The sequence below is a fragment of the Rattus norvegicus genome, chromosome 1 (genome assembly GCF_036323735.1).
Source record: "Rattus norvegicus strain BN/NHsdMcwi chromosome 1, GRCr8, whole genome shotgun sequence".
Classification (NCBI taxonomy): Eukaryota; Metazoa; Chordata; class Mammalia; order Rodentia; family Muridae; genus Rattus; species Rattus norvegicus.
The window spans coordinates 17,382,382-17,398,845 of record NC_086019.1 but is presented as its reverse complement, the minus strand read 5'-3'; the positions used below and the strand labels follow the sequence as shown (position 1 = coordinate 17,398,845).

Genomic DNA, 16,464 nt, shown 5'->3' with positions numbered 1-16,464 from the left:
ATATTCACTGAGAATGTGTCCAGTAGCATGTCCATTAGGCATCATGGTAGCTAAAACCATGTGTGAAGAAATAAACAATAAAATCATCTTATGTCAAATAAGCCTTGTGTTGAAATATTAGAAAAACCTTAAACTTTTTTTTCAGCTGATATTAGTTGACCAGATAATTAGACAAAAAGTAAGAGGAATAGAAAAAAAAAAGAAATTTCACTCAACTTTTGAAAGCCTCTTTAAAAAGCTAAGATTGGAAACAGTTTATAGTCTGCGTAGTTCCCAGGCAAGAGCAGAAATGGCAGCGGGCACTCCCAGTGCCTTCATCAGGTAGTATCGGTAGATGAAAACCTCTGAGAGGCCGGTAAGATGTCCTGGTGTAGGTGGAAGGCAAGGAGTTAGGAAGAGATAAATTTAGAATACCAGCCTCAAGCAAGATGGTTGGAGAGCCTTGCAAACAAAGCCGGGAAGATTTGGCTTCGTTCTGTAATGGATGCAAATGGAGCTGGTAAAGGATTCTGACGGGATGACTTATATAATCGGATATGTGGACCTTAGAAGGACGTCGCTGTCAGTGAGGGTGGGCTGCCGGGGGAGGGGATACCCGTTAGGAAATAGACGTAATTGTCTAGGCAGGAAAAATAACAGTGTGTGGGAGCTGAGCAGGCGAGAATACGAGTGGGAATCTGTTAGCAAAGATCAGCTAGCTCAGAAACAGGATGTGACACATGACATCTTATGGAAACAGCGAGTGAGGGAGACAGGAGACAGCTTCGCTTTTTACAGCCCGAGCAAAGAAAAGGTGTCCCGTGGCGAGAGGCCGTGGGAGGGGAGAAGTTTATAAGGAAGCAATATGGAGGTTTTTATGAGCAAGACTGTCCGAATCTTGCCTGTTTCTGAATTTTAATCAGTTCCGCAGTTCGACTTGCTGCTTGTCTTGCGGGGAGTGTGTGGAGTGTGTGTGTGTTTCCCAGGTAACGCCACACATGTCCACCTTGCAGTTGGCAGTATTCATTAATGTCTGTATGCATTGACACTGACTTTCTGTCGTCACAGTTTTAAAAATCTCTGTTGTCTCGATTATCTTTACTTTTCTCATGGATGTGCAACTATTTCTTTTATTGCAATTTATTTCAAGTTAGCACACAAAGGTTTTTTGCAGCATTTTCCAATATATATGGCATTTACACCTTGCTCTTACTCACCTACCCCATCCTCCACAGCCCCTGCCTCCGTTTAAGCTGTATTTCAGAATGCAAGTGGCAAATCTCAGCAGTCTCAAATATTAAAATGTTGGTGTAAATTGTAAAGCTACTGGTAAGCAGGATCAATAGTCAGATGATTTTGATGCATGGCAGCCATCTTACCAGACTTTTAGATGGAAAAGTCATGGCTTTTAGTTGGCATTATTTTAATGGGCGACTTTACTATGTTTCTCTGTGTTATGCATTATAGAAGCAGTTTCAAGAACTAGTTCTCTCAATATTTCAGTAGATAGTACTTCTATGTTTGATGTACACTTTTGTACCTAACACATTTAAGACTCTTCATCTTGGTACTTACCAGCATCTTGTCAGTCTTTCTGATATATTTTAAATAGGTGATCATGCACGTTGACTTTAATAAACACATAATGCCTGTATGCATTCACACCCACACACCCACACACACACATACACACATATATACACACACACACATACACACATATACACACACACATACACACACATACACGCCTGTATACATTCACACACACATACACATACATACACACATGCACACACATACACACATACACACACATACACGCCTGTATACATTCACACATACATACACATACTCATACATATACACACATACACACACATACATGCCTATATACATTCACCCACACAAACATACACACACATACACACATACACACATACACATACACTCCTGTATACATTCACACACACATACATACAGATACACACACATATACACACACACATATACATGTATACACACACATACACACATACACACACACACACACACATCCTATAATCAATGCAAAAACCACAGTTCCTGTCTAAAAAGGAGCAAGTAAGAGTTTATTCTGGAGTCATCACCTGTGACTATGGCCTAGAAATACAGATTTATGTTACCCCAAGCTCCAAAATCCAGTGTGGAAGAAGTTTCATGAAGTTTTATAGCTTTATAGAACAAAATGTCACCCATCAAGGCAAGTTTAAAATGCACTGATGGCTACATCATATGGAGTGGCAAGAAGATGGGTGAGACTTTCTATAACCTATGATGCTATCTTAAGTTGTTGTGTCATGGAAGCTAGTGGTCTGGCAAGTTAACGTGGTCTAGAGGTCTTTATATCTTAGTCATGGGATGTTAGTTTAGAGGCAGAGTGGGTTGGGGATTTAGCTCAGTGGTAGAGCGCTTGCCTAGCAAGCGCAAGGCCCTGGGTTTGGTCACCAGCTCCGAAAAAAAAAAAGAAGAAAGAAAAAGAAAGAAAGAAAAAGAGGCAGAGGTGAGCAAGGAATGACTGTTCTGGGGGACTTTGCCTGGACTGGGATAAGGTCAATAGCCTGCAGCATTCTAGTCTCTTCACAATATTGTAGTTCCTAGTCAGTCCATCTCTACAGTCACAGCTTCTTTCCACAGTTCACACTGTTACTCTCTACACAGTTCACACTGTTACACAATGTCCACTACAGAGGATGAGTAAATGTGCTGCTGTATGTCTATGTATGAGTGTCTGTTTCTATTTCTATGTACTAACCTAAGGGGAAAAACTCCACTCCCAAATCGCCAACTTCCTGACAGATTCTAGGCGCCAATCTTTTATTTTGAAGACTCATTTTATTTTTAATTATGTGTTAGTATGTAGGTATGTGCCTATGAGGGCTAGAGACATTAGATCTTCGAGAAGCAGAATCTACAGGCAGCGGCGAGCTTCCCAATATGGGTTTTGGAAACATTGGAGTTATCTTCGCAACTCCCCTAATCCTTTTCTTAGATTCATATTTCTAGAAGGCAATTTGTCAATGACTGTTAAACATGGAAATATGCTTATCTCCTGATCTAGTAATTCAACGTTAAGAGCCTAAAGAAATATTTTAAATGCATAAATACATGCATACTGTTCACAATAGTTAGTACATGATCTGCGAAAGCTAAAATGAAATGATTTTTCAAAGGTTTTAGTTAGTCTTGTTGAGAGCAGCAAGTGAAGTTGGTGTGTAGTGTCATAAAAGTTTGCCCAGGAGGGCTTGGGAGATGGCCCAGTGGATAAGCTCTTACTGTGGACGTCAGCTGCTTGGAATCTCAGCCCTGGGGCAGCAGAGCAGGCAAACCCCAGAGCAAGCAGCCTGGCTGGACTCTGGAACTGGACTGGTACACTTTAGCTTTAGTGAGATGTTCTGTCTCAATAAGTAAATGGAGAGAGATCAAGGAAGACATGTAATGTCAGCTATGGGCCTTCATGTGCACCTGAACTCACGTGCATGTCCTCCCCCGCAGACACACATACATAGACAGACACAGAAACACACAGACAGACACAGATTCACACGCACATACATAGATACACACAGAGAGACACAGATCACACACACCTACTCATACAGAGAGAGAGAGAGAGACAGAGAGACAGAGACACAGAGACACATCCCACACAATCACACACACACACACACACACATACATACATACACACACACACTCTCTCTATATATATATACACATACATACACATACATATATATACATTATACACACACATGTATATACACACACACATATATATACACACACATACACACACACATATATATAAACACACACATACACACACATACACACACATACTACACACACTCTCTCTCTATATATACACATACATACACATACATATATATATACATTATACACACACATGTATATACACACACACATATATACACACACATACACACACATATATATATAGACACACACATACACACACACACACACACACACACATATATATACACACAAAATGGGTCGTGTGTTACATGTTTAAAGCTCTGGACATAATGACAAGAAAAGAAAAGCTCTAGTTTCAGCCTCAGAAAGTTTTGGTCTTTATTTTTAAGTTTAAAATCGAAGGCTGAAATCCAACTCTTTTTAGTGGGGGAGGGGAAACCATGATATATAATTTTAAGAAACCTTACTAAGTAATCGATTGTTCAGTTTCTTTCCTATGACAGGCACATTTCTGTTTACAGGTGAGGTACTCTCTCATGCGAACCAGCGTTGGAAATGCTACCGGATAATAGAAATATGTAGATTTGAAGTGTTTCCCGCTTGAGGAGGAGGTGTGAACGAAGTGAGGCGGTGCTCAGTAAGTGCCTTTGTGCTTCCCATTTTCCCATCAATGCTTGTCAAGGGGACGCCATCCCTGTTTCCAGGTTGGCACAAAGTCTCCAAAGCCTACTTTTTTTTCATAAATAGAGACACAGAAGCAACAGAATTTGGGAGCTGTTTTTCTTTAGGGGCTGCAGTCCTCACAGCCCCGCAGTCAACCCACACACGATGTCCAACTTTTGAGGTGCGTATTGTTATTAGGGTGAATCCAACACTACCTCCTCCATCCACAGCTGCAAGGGGACATTCTTGGCCTTTCTTGTTCTTCGTCTTCGTATTGTGACACTTACATCCTCCATCCGTATTGGATAATCAATATTGGCCGTCAGCGGATTGTTTCTCCCTCTTCCCACTGGCCTGCCAGAGTTAAATACCACAGGTACAGAAATCAGCCCACTTTTATTGTCCACCAGTCTGTCTCATACACACGAATGTCTGGAAAAGAGTTAATACTTAATCACCACCAGTTATCAGCCCTTCGGGGTTTCTGCGTTTCAAGTCTGTCAGTTGATTTGGGGCCTGAAGGCTTGCGCTGACATGTTGCTGACAGAGGACTATGCTAGTGGAGATTTGTCTCTGCAACCTCTCAATTCTAGAAGCTGTGTTAGGCTTCCTATGTGTAGAGATATTTGGTCATTCTCAGATTTCCGACAGGGTTGAAGACTGATTATAGTCTCATAGTATATCAGGTTATTTAACTCTGAAAAAATACATATTTTATTAGATAGTTATCAGATAGTATACAAGCTAGCTAAGATATGGCATAGGTTTTAAGCATTTCTTAAGCTGGAAATGGATAGCTAAATGTTCTGTTCAACTGATAAAGTGTTGGACAGGGTGTTAGTTATATTTTAGAGTTTTAACTACAAAATGATAACAGTCGTGCTCAGCTTATATTTGAGAGAAAAGTTGTTTTTTAATTAGATAAAAAAGGGTGTGACGTAGGATGTCATACAGGTGAGGGTGAGTACAAGATAAAACAAGGCCTGTCATTGGATTAGAAGGAAGGGTGGGCGGGAGAAAAGTTTTAGAGAGGGGAGGAGACTGGAGCGAGGCAGAAGCAGCAGAGAAGGTATGGAGGCTGATGTTAAGATTCCTCTCTGCACATTTACAGGTTGTTAGGAATGTTTTTAAGGGATGGTTTTGTACAGGGATTTGTATGTCTAGATGGGCAAGTATATCTTATCAATTGGATCAGAGGTTATTGTGTTGTGTGTTCTTTCATGTGCAGATTTAAGTGTAAGAGAGTATGTGACAGCCAAAGACGCTAGGCCACCACGGAACTGAGATGTATATTTCTGACATGGTGACAACCTGCCTTGGGAACTGGATGGGTAGAAAGATTGCTGCCAGGCTCAGAGAGAGGCCATCAGCAGTGTGATATGGGATGGAGCAAAGTGGGTGAGAGGCTTTGCTGACTGAGATGAAGATATCTAGCAGATATCTTGGGGCACTGAGGTGCTGGACCTAGTGCAGAATAAAAGACATCGTTTTTAAAATTTTGCAGCAGCAGGTTGGCGAAAGAGCATGTTGTGCTACCTATTTTATAGATAAAGAAACTTAGATTAAAAGGGGTGTGTGTGTGTGTGTGTGTGTGTGTGTGTGTGTGTGTATGCAAATTTTATACTGCTAGTCAGTGTAATGGGACATGTGTGTCCACAGATTTTCTCAGGTCTCAAATTTCTGACTCAAAGGCCATGCTCTTTCTGAGCACCAGTGTGTGTGTGTGTGTGTGTGTGTGTGTGTGTGTGTGTGTCTGAGTATACATGTGCACATGCCCACGTGCATTGTTCAACTTTAGTAAGACAAATGATGGAGAGACTGAGGGAGAAAAAAAGAACTGAAACACAAATGTAGTCTGTGTCTCTCTCATCTTCTCAGAAGGTGTTTGTTACCAGTGTATGCACCAACAAAATGGGTCGTGTGTAACCTGTTTAAGGCTCTGGACATAATGACAAAGTAAGGGTGTTTGTGGATCTGGGTTTGGGCTTATGGTTTCATAATCTTGTTTGTTTGTGCTTTGATTTTTTTAAATGAATGACTGAAACACCAGGTGATCTTTTTCAGAATAACTCTTGTAATCTAGTCTTATCTTACGACTTCTTTTAATGGTACATCAGACAGTAAGATTAAATTCCAAATGGTTTGATAGTCAGAAACCCTCAGGTATATATTAGATATAATTTGAGTCATTTAGTTTTTGAAGTTAATAAGCGTGTGTGTGTGTGTGTGTATGTGTGTGTGTGTGTGTGTGTGTATATGTGTGTATGAATTAAATATTGTACCTGAAACAATGTATAACTAACTGTCTTTGGAATGGAGGCAGAGAAAATACAGTTTTCCTAAGACCTGCTTTGCTAGAGGTCTTTCCAAACCCAAACCTTTTAAGTGGCTCATTTTCTTCAGGATCTTATAATAGTAAAAACGTACTTCAAGTTTCTTCAAAGCTTGTGACTCCACATCTTTCTTGGGATAAATCTTAAAAAAAAAAAAAGAAAAAAGAAAACATATTTCTTTTCTTTGGAAGATACTGAGAATCTGGCTACCTGGAACATTTTTTAAAGTGCCTCAAACACAAACTAAGGTAGCGGCTGGTATTGGCTGTGTTAATGCCATCCACCTTAAAGATACACAATCTCCTAATCCACCTTAAAGATACACAATCTCCTAATCCACCTTAAAGATACACAATCTCCTAATCCACCTTAAAGATACACAATCTCCTAATCCACCTTAAAGATACACAATCTCCTAATGCAGGATGGATCACAGTGCTTACCCAAATCTCAAGTGCACACATTACGTGTCAGTATTTGGCCTGGGGAATAGTTTAGTGGTAGAGGGCTTGTTCCTCGTGTGTAAGGCACTGAGTATGATACCCAACACTGAAAATAACATGTTTCCACTTAAATATCTGCAATTACATTTCTTGAGAGATCTCCGTTCCACAAATAGTACAAAGCCAAACTACTGTCCCCATGCTTGCTTCTTCAGAGGCTTGGGCTCTGGGCTATCCCCTAGGGAAGCAAGTTGCGGTCAATGCCTTGAAGATAACAAGAAAGGAACCATAGGTCAAGCTTCAAGGTTTTGAAAGGTGGAGGGGATTTCAGAGGAGGGATAAGTACGCTGTGAGGAAGGTACTGCTGGTCTGTTTAACAAGTGAGACACACATCTGTGGTCGGCACTGCTCGCTCCACAATAGAACATTAGAATAAGAGAACATCCATTCTCCATTTCTCTATGTTCAAGAACATTGTTTTCCCCCAGAATCCATTTATCCAGTCCTCATATCGCTTGAGGAGAGTAAACTCCATCCTGCCCCAAGTGGTGACTACTACATCTTGACAGTCAAGATAGAAACTCCCACATTTCTCTTCCAATCCCACTGGCAGAGCTGGGGTTGTGAAAAACTCCCTTCTTTTTAAAACAAAGACACTGAAGATAGTGGACAGCAGACATGATGCAGTTTTATTTATTTTTTTCACACTTGGAAGCTGGAAATCAAGATTAAAGTGTTTACAGAATTGATTTTTCCTAAGGCTTCTCTTCTTGATGTATACATGGCTGCAACTGCCTTTGTTCACACATGGTCTATCCCGGTGTTCACAGGGGTCCCTGATGGGTATATTTTGCATGTCTTAACATTTTCCTTTTATAAGAATATCGGTGAGATTGAATCTTGACTCTTATTTTAACTTAACTATTTAAAGGTCCCCATCTCAAAATAGTATGCCACGGTGAAGGGCTTCGGTAATTCTGATATGATTCATACACAATCGAGTCTACGACCCCAAAAGCAGTTGACTAACCAACAAGGAAAGGGGTTTTCGGAAAGGACCTGAGTTCCGAACACAGGCCGGTAAAGATCCTATAGTGTGTCAGCAAGTTGAGCTGGCATCTACTCTAAGTTGAAGTGGAAGGTATCAACCTTTAATATAAGAACACAGAACACACGAGAAAACTGTTTATGCCATCCCTATTTTTAGACTGGAAAGCTTTACTAGTTGCTCTGTAACATGAGGCTACAGGAGTGTTTCTCATTTCTGGGGAGGCAGAGAAGCATCCTCTTACACCATTCATTCCTCACAAGGCTCAGGATAAGCAGAGACAGATTCAAAATGGGTCAAAGTAGGAAGCTTATGTTTGAAAGCCAGTTTTTCATCCCTTTTATACAATTGCTTGCTCTCGTGGAAATCATGAAATGCAAGGATTTCTCTTTGGGCAAGGCCTTATGTTAGAAAAGCTAGCAAGCAGGCTCAGAAGGATTTAAGCTAAGCCAAGTTGTATGGAATGTTAATTTTTACTGGTTTAATAAAAAAAAATAACTATCTTGCACCCGTTTAGGCTGTGCACAAACTTTTTTATTCACATAAATGAGTTCACCAAGTGCTGTAGCTTGCTTCACAAAGACTAAGCTGAATGTTCTTTGATCAAATAAACAGCAGGAACGGAATCCAAAGTGAGGCCTCTTGTTGCCATAGGCAGTCCTCACAGGAAGCGTGTAAACAAACACAGAGGCACGCCCAGCATGATTCGTTCACCAGGTGGTGCTCATGTTTGGTCAGTGGTAACGAAAAACGAAGGTGGGGAAATTTCATTCATCTGTAAGAGAAACCAAAGATGTAAATGGAAAATACCATGAAATTTCTAGAGTTTTACAAAGGGGGCATTTGAAATGCGCTGTCTCAAAACACATTTTCTCGTGTACTCTTTTTTTTTTTTTTAAACCAGCAGGTGATGAGGGTTTTTTCTTCAAAGCAAAAAGAGAACAAACTCTGGAAACTCGCTGGCTCTGCTGGCCAGGGAGTTAGGTAGGTGGCCTTTACTCTCCTTCCTGTCCCCAATTCTAATTCCCTAGTCCTTTCCCCAGCTTTGTAGCAGACCACCTGCCGAGGCCCCTGTTTCCTCTCTGCCCCAATTGCCAGGGAGCTATTCAGGTCTTTTCTTACAGTCCTCCTCCCTCACTCTCCCCCTTTGTCTCAGTCTCCAACACCCAGAGTCACTCTCCCTGGAAACCCTCTCGCCTCTCTTCTTGGGAATCATACAATTTTCACTCGGCTTACTGTCCACCATTTTCAGTTTCCCTGCCTCACCCCAGCCCTGCAGGAGCCTACCTGTGGGAACCTGTCTTCATTCTCTCCCTACCTTGTCTGAGGATGCCACAGATCCTTGTGGCTAGTCTAGCTTTCCTTCCTTCCATGTGCCCTCTCAGCTCCCAGTCCTTCTAGCCCATCTCACTTCTTCCTGTTAGCTCCCAATACCTAGAAGCATTGCCTGCCCTGGCCACACAGTGTCCACACCTGTCAGAGACTCAGAAGCTCTCCCTACCAGGTGACCCACAGTGAACAGTCTCCTAAGATCCCAAGAAGACAACAGAAACCAAAAAACAAACAAACAAACAAAAACAAACAAAACAAACAAAGCAGAAAAGCTACCCAATAAAGACAAGAAAAACATCAACACTAGAATTATAATCATCCCAAACCCAGATACCTAGATGCTAGTGTAAAAACACAATTTAAAATAGCCAGGACAATATGTCTTCACCAGAGTCCAGAAAACCTACTACAGCAAACCATGAGACATACAACACAGTTGAAACACAAGACAAAGATTTCAAAATAGCTATCATAAATGTGTTCAAGGACCTTAAAAATGATATGAATATATTTATTAGTGAAATCTGTAAAGACCCAAACAAAAAATGGAAAGGAATGAAGAAAGCACTTTAGGACATGAAAGTAGAAATAGAAATCACCAAAGAAAACCCAAACTGTGAGAAAACTGGAAGTGAAAATTTTAGGACTATGAATGGCAACCTCAGAGGCAAGGCTCACTAACAGAATACAAGAGATGGAAGAGAGAGTCTGATTCACTGAAGACTAAAGAAATGGATTCCTCAGCCAAAGAAAATATTAAATAAAAATATCCAAATACAGAAGAACATTTGGGAAATCTTGGACATTATGCAAAAGACCAAAACTACCAGTAATAAGAATAGAGGAAGGAAAAGAAACCTAGGTCAAAGGCACAGAAAATATTTTCAACAACATCATAGATGAAAATTTCCCTAACCTAAAGAAGAAGATGCTTATCAAGGTACAAGAAACACACAGAACACCAAATATAGTAGACCAGAAAAGATCAAAAACACTAAACATTCAGAACTAGGAACATTAAAAGCCACAAGGGAAAGGGGGACAGTAACATAAAGACAGACGTATTAGAACAACACCTGGCTTCTCAATGAAACTGTAAAAGCCAGAAGGGCCCAGGCAGATGTCCTACAGACTCTAAGAGACAACAGATGCCAGCCTAGACTACTGTATCCAGAAAAACTGTCAATCTTAGCAGAAAGAGAAAGACATTCCATAATAAAACTATATTTAAACTATATTTAAGCAGCTCTACCAAAGATCCTGGGGGAAATCCAGCCAAGTTTAAAATACAAGGAATAAATATCCTCAGATCTGAAAATCAAAGGTAGGGGAAGGGAGGGTCATTTACACATAGCACAACAACAAAATAACAGGAACCAATAAACATTGATAACTGCTCATTGATAACTCTTAACATCAATGGTCTCAGCGCTATGCATCTATGTAGCAAACACAAGGGCACTCATGTTCATAAAGGAAACACTACTACAGGTGAAAGCACATATTGACACTCGTACAGTGGTAATGGGTGACGTCAATAACCCACTCACACAAACGAACAGGTCACTCGGGCAAAAACTAAGCAGAAGTGATGGAGTGAGTGATGTCATAAATCGAACGAACTTAACAAATATTTGCAGAGCATTTTACTCATACGCAAATGAACATAGCTTCTTCTCCGTACCTCATGGGTATTTTTTCCCCCAAAATTGGCCACATATTTGGACACAAAACAAGTCTTATCAGATACAAGATAAAAAATTAAAATAATACCTTTCATCTTATCTGACTACCAAGGATAAAAGCTGGGTATCAACAAGAACAGAAAAACAAACAAACAAACAAACAGAATGCTTACAAACTGAACATGGAAACTGAACAGCTCACTACTGAATGAAAAATGAGTCAAGTGCTCTTGGCTTGATAGGATGAGTGGGGTAAAAATGACCATCCTACCAAAACCAATCTATACAGTCAATGCAATCCCCATCAAAATCCCAACACAATTCTTCACGGAACTTGAAAGAACAATTTTCAGCTTCATATGGAAACACAAAAGAACACCAGGATAGCTGAGAGAGAGAGAGAGAGAGAGAGAGAGAGAGAGAGAGAGAGAGAGAGAGAGAGAGAAAACTTGGATAATGAAATAACTGCTAGATATATAATCACCTCCGGTCTCAAATTGTATTACAGAGCAGTCATAATAAATATAGCATGGTATTGGCCTGAAAGCAGACATGGTTGGTGATCAATGGAATTGAATTAGTATTAGTGGCATTAAAATAAGCCCATACATCTATAGATATCTGTATGTGTGTGTATGTATATGTGTGTGTGTGTGTGTGTGTGTGTGTGTGTGTGTGTGTGTGTGTATGCCAGAAAAATACATTGGAAAAAAGACAGCATCTTTAATAAATAATGGTGGTCAAACTGGATGGCTGGATATAGAAGAATGCAAATAGGTCCATATTATCACCCTGCATTAAACTTAACTTCAAATGGATCAAATAATCAATGTAAGTCTAGATACTCTAAATCCGATAGAAGAGAAAGTGGGAATAGTCTTGAACTCATTGGCACTGGAAACAGCTCTCTGAAGAGAACACTAACAGCGCAGACACCAAGAGCAACAGTAAATGGAACCTCATGAGACTTAAAACCTTCTTAAGGCTTCTTAAAACCATTGTCTATGGCAATGGACACCGTCATTTAGACAAAGTGTCAGGCATCGGAATAGGAAAAATATATTTACCAGCTCTATAGCCAACTATATAGAGGTCTAATATCCAGCGTATCTAAAGAATTCCAAAAATCGAACATCAAGAAAACAAATAGCCCAATTAAAACATGGGCTATGTCTAAACAGAGAATTCATGGTTGACAACAGTGAAATATATCACTCTCCAGAACTTCTTTGAACTGCCAGATAAATAGCTATTTAAACCTGTGACCCAAGCCTTGTCCAAATTATGACTAAAGAGAAAATTTAATTAGTAGACAGTCAATCTTAAAGGACTCTTTCATTTCCAAGATCCTTTGACTATGTGAATTTGTGACCAACATTAGAAGAAAAAAATCAGAAAAATGATCTACAAAGATAATGTATGACGATGCCACCGTGAAATGTATCATGTTATTATACATGCTAGTCTCAAACTAATAAATCAATACGTCACGGTGGAGAACCCAAACATTTTCCAACTTCACATTTGGTACAGATTCACTTAGGAAGTCTATTGCATAGCTACACAAATTATATTTACACACAAACACACATATGTGTAACTAACACTTGAAACGTGACTGATGATACCAGAAGCATTTCCATTTTGGTTCTGGAGAAGATGAAAAACAGAAATATACTGATATATATATATAGTTATATATACATATATATAACACTTTTGTTCTTATTTGGGGGTGTATTTCTATGTCAATGAGTAAAAATGACTTTGGTTTTTTGCAATATTAAAGGGAAAGAGTAAGTCACTCTTTTGTTTATGCTGATTTAATGGATCCATGTACATATTTTGCCTTTCCTTACCTCATACATCTGTTTTTAATGTTTCTATGAAATTGATATAAATTCACAAAATAAAGTTTTTTTGTGAGTAGCTCACAACCCAGATGTAATGTAAACACGTGAACATGATTCTTCTCATGGCCATGGATGGGCAAAGCCATTGTTCACAAGTGGGGTGGGGCCATTGTTCACAAGTGGGGTGGGGCCATTGTTCACAAGTGATGCTCTGCCAAAGAGGCCAAAAGGCAGAGACAAGTCCTCGTTCAAGTTTAACGTCCTTACATGGCTAAATGCTTCCAAATGTACCAATTTACTCAAAGATACTTTGGTTTGATCCTATCCCTGTAACTTAGAACAAATATTTCCAGAAGCAAGGTAGTAATTTCTTGTAGAAGTTGTTCATCCTCTTTGTAAATCAGGTCAAAAAGTTATTTAAAAAAAATGCGTCTTTGAGGAACATGAAACTATAAGGCCAAACCTAATGGAAACGTGAACAAACAATGAATAATGTTCCAAAAGGAGCAAACACATTTCATTTTCTTTGCAATCACGATTGCATCAGAAACAGTCTATTGGGGAATAATAAAAAACGAAACTTAGAGCAAGAGAATTAAATATGTGTTCAAAAATTAAGAGGAACAAATTTGTACTTGGAGAGCAAACAATCATTTCTGATGTTTTTCTATACTATTATGATCCTCTAGCACCACAAATGAATTACACATATTAATGTGCTTCACTGTAATACTTGCACAATGCACATATAAATGCACATATATGCACATACATATACATGCACATGCATACACATACATGCACATACATGTACACACATGCACATACATGTACACACATGCACATACATGTACACACATGCACATACATACACATACATGCACACACATGCACATAGTGGACTTCGTTCCCAGCAAACCTTTCTTTCTTTTTTTTGGTTCTTTTTTTTTTTTTCGGAGCTGGGGACCGAACCCAGGGCCTTGCGCTTCCTAGGCAAGCGCTCTACCACTGAGCTAAATCCCCAGCCCCTTTCTTTCTTTTTTTTAATAGTGCAGAATAGTTTATTTGGGGATATGGGAAAGGGAGTTGAGAAGGGAGTAGAGTCAGCGAAAGAGAAGGGGGAGGAGGAGGGGGAAAGGGGAAGGGGAGAGAGGGAGAAAGGGGTCAGGGAGAGAAGAGAGTCAAAGAGAAAGAGAGAGAAGGGGCAGAGAGCCCAGCCAACCTTTCTTACTTCTTCCAGTCTCTTTACTCTTTTTGCTAGCCTTTTCTCTTCCACTTACAGGTTATCTTGTTAATTTGAAAAGATTTTCCAGCCTCCATGTATCTCGTGTGATCAAGCAATGTCTCAAGTACTTGTCAAAAATGCAACATTAAATGTCTCTTCCTTAGTGTCTCTGACTGCCACATTGCTGCTGCATAGGGACCCAAAATCTGGAAAAAGAGGCATATTATTTATTGTCTTAAGATGAATGCTTTTCCGCCAGTAGTAGAGTCAAATCCAATTTTTCATTCATGCTAGAAAAGTGTTCTGTCGCTGAGCTAAACTCAGCTTAAGATACAGACTCTAACTTCAGAGTGACAGCTGAGGCAATGCCACAATGCCAATGTCAATACTACAAGACTGTTGAACATTTCCCAGTGTTTACATTTTCTATAGTTAGGCAAATTCATGAAGAATGTGCATTCCAAACTGAGAGGTCGCTGGGCACGACTGCCACAGTCATCACTCCTCTCTGTCACTCCCAGACTAAATCGAGAAAGGACACAAATGTTTATCGCCTTTCAGTTCTGATTTCCTAGCCTTTCCCCTCTAACGTGAGCAGTATCAAGTAACTGGAAATTATACATAAAAGATGTGATCACATGAATTATTTCCCTTGTTTAGAGAGCAACTTGACTCGTCGTTAAATATCTCCAAAATGCTTTATTGAGGAGAGAAAGGTGAGTTTCAGAGAAATATACTTGCGCTATAATTTTTAAGAGGATTTATTTATTTGCATTTTGTGCACAGGAGTAATTTTGTCTGCCTGTGTGTAGGTGTCCCGTGTGTGTGTGTTGGGCCTGAAAAGACCAGAAGAGTGTCTCATCCTTTAAACCTGGAGTTGCAGAAGGCTGGTGGCTGGTATGTGGGCTCTGGAAATCAAACCTGGATTTTTTTGTGTGAGAGCAGAGATAACCACTAAGTTGTTGCTGTAGCCTCTGTGGTACAGTTTTCTAATGGCTGAAAGCACTTGAAACGACTGCATTATTTATTGCTCAGCACACACACATGTAAGGGTAAAGCCACACGTGTACATGGTCAATATGAAATTAGAAAAGTTGTTCATTGGATGTAGATCTCTCCTGAGAGACACACCCAGAATATAGCAAATACATAGGCGAATGCCAGCAGCAAACCACTGAACTGAGAACGGAACCCCCGTTGAAGGAATCGGAGAAAGGACTGAAAGAGCTTGAAGGGGGTTGAGACTCCATATGAACAACAATGCCAAGCAACCAGAGCTTCCAGGGACTAAGCCACTACCTAAAGACTATACATGGACTGACCCTGGGCTCCAACTGCACAGGTAGCAATGAATAACCTAGTAAGAGCACCAGTGGAAGGGGAAGCCCTTGGTCCTGCCAAGACTGAACCCCCAGTGAATGGAATTGTTTGGGGGGAGGGCGGTAATGGGGGGAGGACGAGGAGGGGAACACCCATATCGAAGGGGAGGGGGAAGGGTTAAGGGGATGTTGGCCTGGAAACTGGGAAAGGGAATAACAACTGAAGTGTAAATAAGAAATACCCAATTTAATAAAGATGGAGAAAAAAAAGTTGTTCATACTGGAAATAGAGAAAAAAAACTATTCAGAGAAGAAGAATATAGAAATATTTGATTATGTTTGTGATATTTACATTTTTGCATCAAGTGCTGGACTCTGGGCTGTTTCTTACAGTGCTTCTACGTTTGCACATTTCTGAGACATCCCATAATAAAAAAAGTTTAGAGAAACCAAGACTATTCAGCTAAAACTAGAAAGGTGATTTAGTTTTTATGTTATGAATAAGAGCTAGCTGTTTTGTGTCTTCCTAAATAGAGTCAGAAATTTGGGCTAAACACAAGCCTCACTTCTTCAGTTTAATGAGATTTTAAATATTACCATAGGTTACAAGGAAAGTTTATGAGTCTCTTCCTGAACATCTTGACAACGGGGCCAGATTCTTATCTTTCTTAAGCATGGGTGGCCCTGGCTTAACTGGAACTCCATCTCCTCCCCGTCAACGTCTGGTCTTCTGAGAATAATTGGAAAATAGTAACAGTTAACAAGAGGGAGCAGAGAGAACGATCAGGAACACAAATTGTAAGGATTAAACCCCCAAAAGCT

At 39.9% G+C, this 16,464-nt stretch overlaps 1 long non-coding RNA gene across 1 annotated transcript; it reads left to right on the top strand.

The window, feature by feature from the left end:
* Positions 1–278: 278 nt before the first annotated feature.
* Positions 279–16,097, top strand: LOC120098802 (uncharacterized). The gene is made up of 5 exons (XR_005497311.2): positions 279–499; positions 4,263–4,378; positions 4,635–9,212; positions 14,984–15,039; positions 15,136–16,097. It is a non-coding gene; the product is annotated as an uncharacterized LOC120098802 (long non-coding RNA).
* The last annotated feature ends 367 nt before the right edge of the window (positions 16,098–16,464 follow it).